A 4,163-nucleotide genomic window follows, 5' to 3' on the forward strand; every position below is an offset into this window, starting at 1 on the left:
CTGAAGATCATGTGACACTGAAGACTGGAGTAATGATGCTGAAAATACAGCTTTGATCACAGGATTAAATTACATTTCAAAATATATTAAAATAGTTATTTTAATATATAATAATATTTCACATTATTACTGCTTTTACTGCATTTTTGATCTAATAAATGAAACCTTGAAAAGCCTAAGAGTCTTCTTTCAAAAACACAAAAACATCTCACAGAAGTGAGTACACCCCTCACATTGTTGTAAATATTTTATTATATCTTTTCATGTGACAACACTGAAGAAATTACACTTTGCTACAATGTAACATTGTAGCAAAGTGTCATTTCTTCAGTGTTGTCACATGAAAAGATATAATAAAATATTTACAAAAATGTGAGGGGTGTACTCACTTCTGTGAGATACTGTATATGTATAAAAATATGTAAAATAAAACAAAAGTCTTTTTATGAGGGAGAAAATGGCTGAATGCTCCTTTAAAGCTGTTTTGTGTGTTAGAAAGACTGCGTCTGGCTTGAGTTTGCAGGTTTGGTTCTGGAAAGATCCTGTTCAGCTGCAGAGAGAGATAAATGGTCTGACTGAACGGATTTAAATGGCACATTTCCTCCATGTCTTCCTCTTTCCCTGTCTTCCTCGGCTGTTCCAGTTATTGTGTAATCTCTTTCCCTTCCTCATGAGATTTCGCACCCTCTCTCTCTCTCTCTTTTCCTCCCACTCATCGCTGTGAGATTTATCTCCCATCATGCCTCTGATTGAGTTATCAGGTGTCCTCAGAGTCTTTTATAATACAGATGAGTCTCAAACTCCCTTGTGATGTGTCATATAGAGCTGTTCGCTCTGCTCGCTCTTTCCATCTTTTTGTGCGTCCGGGGCTCGACAATGAGGGTTTTTTTCTGCTGGTCTGGGCTGTAGTTCAGATTTTTACTCACGCTGGTGACATTTTCTCAGGCCCTAAGGCGAAAGCAAGATTTTTTTTTAGCAACCTATTTTTAAATGGTGTCAGAAGCAAAGAATATTCTTATTAAAGCAATAGTTCACCCAAACTTTTGCTCTTTTCCATACAACTGCAGTTTATGGTGACCATGCGTGTCGAGCAAAAATGCCATAAAAGTAGTCTTTTATCGTGTGCTTTATCCCAAGTCTTACGATCGCTTCTAGTGAGAAACTCGAAAAAAATAAAAATATTTTTCTGTATAAACTACTCAAATGTGTAATAATAAAACACATAGTATTTCCAGAGACATTATATATTATGTTGATATAAATGCAAGTTTAAAATGAATTAAAAATTTTAAAAAACATATGATATAAAAATGTCAAATAAATGTGTATTTTATATATGTACCATCAAAAATGTTTTATTGTAGACCCACAGCCTGTTCTGAGTCATGCATTTGTTTTTAAAGCATTTATTTATGCATTAAGCATTTTTTTATGCATTTAAGAATTTTTGCATTTATTTATGTGTTTATTAATGTATTTATTTAAGCATTTCAGGATTTATTTATTCATTGATGTGATTTTATTTATGTATTTATGCATTTTAGGATTTATGCATTTGTTTATGTGTTTATGCATTAATTCAAGGATTTATTTATTTGTTTAAGCATTTATTTAAGCATTTGTTTATACATCTATTTATGCATTTAAGGATTTAGTTTTTATTAATGTATTTATGCACGTTATTTATTTTTTACATTTATGCATTTATTTATGCTTATATGGATTTATTTATGCATTTCTGTATTTTTACTTATGCATTTAAGCTTTTAATTTTTTTATATAGATGTTATAATATTTATTATTATTTATTTTTACAAAAGTGTAACAAATACATTTATGCAGAATGTATTTAATTAGAATAAGAATATATTTATTATTACACATTTATGTAATAAAATTCACAAGAATTGAACAGGAGCCAGTTTTTAATTTCTGAAGGCTTGTCCAAAGCTTATTGTCACTCAAAGTGATCTGATAATATAGGAAACGGCTCAAACCTCAGGTCATCGGGTCGTCCTTACTGTCAGGTCTGGATGTCAAATTAGTGCTGTGGTTTCTGCGTTCATGCATTCATGTGTTGAGTGAACATCTTCTGATCTCACTGCAGTGTCTCAGTTATCAGTTATCATAGCAACTAGGTGAAGCAGACACTGCAAAAACTAGGTCATAACACAACACACACGATTCACAGAAGCACGTGTGTGTATGACAGGCTTGGACTTACAGTAACAGCAGATCTCTCTGTCTTTCTGTGGCAGCTGTGATTGAGAACATGGCAGAGTTTAGTCCCGGTCTATGTACGGAAGCGGCCCAGCAGGGTTTGATGCAGTGGCTGCTGAAGAGGATCAAGGTAAGACGCCCATCCGTCACAGTAAACATCACTGATAATGGAACATCCATTAGCAGCTCCATTTACTGATGGGTGCTGTTGTCTTTATGAATGTAGTGTGCTAATAGATGAAATCTGACAATGGAGTTTGGCTTGACAAACCAATATACTGTTACTGTACAAACATGGCCCGAGTTTTTCTAAAATCTCTAACATGTGAGCAAACTCTGGGAAAGTGTTTTCAAACTACATCCACTAAACTTGGCACAGACCTACAGCCTGTTCTCAGTCTGGTTGGTTTGTTTATTTATTTATGCATTTTATTTATTCATACACTTTATTTATTCTTATATGTTATTTGTGTGTTCAATTTTGCAAATATGTATTTGTCTATTTATTTATTTAGCATTTATGTATTTATGCATTTTTACATTTATGTATGTGCATTTTTGCACTTATTTAGGCATTTGTTTATGATTTTGGCATTTATTATTATTGAAGCATTTAAGAATTTATGCAATTTTTGCATTTATTTATGTACTTTATTTTGCATATGTTTGCATTTATTTTTTTCATTCATGCATTTATTTAAGCACTTCTGCATTTTTTTTTTTACAGGTTTTGTAAATAATATATACATATATACAAGTAAACATTATTTATTAATTTATTTACATGGGTCCAACATGACCATGTCTGACTCAACCAATGGGGTCATTATTTTTGCAATTCCGTGCACAGATATTAAACACTTGCAACATCCCTCACAAATGCATAAATGAATGCATGAATGAATAAATAAATAAGAGCTGTAGGCCCTCATCTTTTATCCACGTGAGGTGAAATCCTCCTCAGATTTACCGCTGGCTGCTGGAATAAGAGCGTCATGCTGTTTGAGTCTTAATGCTCCCTGAAGACTTCCATGAATCCAGCACACCAGCAATTACACTGACAATAGAGAAGACGGCACACAGATCGAATGGGACGCTGCTGCCAAAGCCATTGAAATTGTGTGTTTGTTGTGTTCCCAAACAGGCCAAGATGCCTTTTGATGCCAATAAGCTGTACTGCAGTGAAATACTGGCTATCCTGCTACAAAACAATGACAGTAAGTAAAAATAAGAGACGGATTGCTTTGATTGGCTGTGTGCATGGGTTTATTAAAGACTCCAGTGAATTACATTCATGCTAGTGAATAATTACAAGCTATGTGTTGAAAATATGGTGTAACAAAACCTTTTTAAAGGAATTGTTACCCAAAAATGAAAGTTTGCTGAATTTTTACAGCAAACGTAGATGTAGATGAGTTTTTTTCTTCATCAGATTTGGAGAATTATAGCATTACATGACTTGCTCATCAATGGATCCTCTGCAGTGAATGGGTGTCACACCTGGTTTAGATAGCATTTTCTTTTCATCTTGTCTTCATATAATGCATCTTAAAGTAGTCTTTGAACTCAGCGGTTTTGTTTACAGCGGCAACCAAATGAAACACTGTATCGCTGCTGTTCCAAAAGCGCCACCTGTCACAAATGCATGAATGCATGAATGAATAAATAAATGCATAAATGCAAATAGTAAAGCAGCTCGCTGACCATGTAATCATGCATAGTTACCATAATAAATAAAGCAAAGCCAATTAAGCAAAACCTGTAAATAATAAATAAATCAAACAAACACAGCAATAATTCAGTATTTTAAAAGCGCATTAGCGTTTCCACTTATTTCACTCTATATTTAACTCTGAGTAGCTTACTTAGAGATTACTCTGCATTAAACTGGGATAGACATCAAAAAAATTACACACTTCACCTTTAAGTTCAAAGTCAAGCAC

General features: G+C 33.4%; 1 pseudogene; it reads left to right on the top strand.

Moving 5' to 3' along the window:
* Positions 1–4,163, top strand: part of LOC107727135 (beta-catenin-like protein 1) — a 56,361-nt pseudogene that overhangs the window by 7,841 nt on the left and 44,357 nt on the right.

The sequence above is a fragment of the Sinocyclocheilus rhinocerous genome, unplaced genomic scaffold (genome assembly GCF_001515625.1).
Source record: "Sinocyclocheilus rhinocerous isolate Xijiao unplaced genomic scaffold, SAMN03320098_v1.1 scaffold7084, whole genome shotgun sequence".
NCBI lineage: Eukaryota > Metazoa > Chordata > Actinopteri > Cypriniformes > Cyprinidae > Sinocyclocheilus > Sinocyclocheilus rhinocerous.